This window comes from Penaeus monodon, chromosome 25 (assembly GCF_015228065.2).
Source record: "Penaeus monodon isolate SGIC_2016 chromosome 25, NSTDA_Pmon_1, whole genome shotgun sequence".
NCBI classification, from domain to species: domain Eukaryota; kingdom Metazoa; phylum Arthropoda; class Malacostraca; order Decapoda; family Penaeidae; genus Penaeus; species Penaeus monodon.
In genome coordinates this window covers 8,693,464-8,693,670 of record NC_051410.1, presented here as the reverse complement: position 1 = coordinate 8,693,670, position 207 = coordinate 8,693,464, and positions in this window count along the sequence as shown.

Genomic DNA, 207 nt, shown 5'->3' with positions numbered 1-207 from the left:
GTTATTATGACTATGAGCATAAAAAAACGCTTATTTGTTGTAGAGAAAACATCGAAAAAAGCATACCCAAAAGAAATATCTACTTAACCCTCCCCCCCCCCCCACACACATACAAGTATATAAAAGTATACCACAATATACCACAAAGATACAACTTGTCAGGTACTCATCGACCAATACCATCTTGGAAGGGAACGTACCTTATAT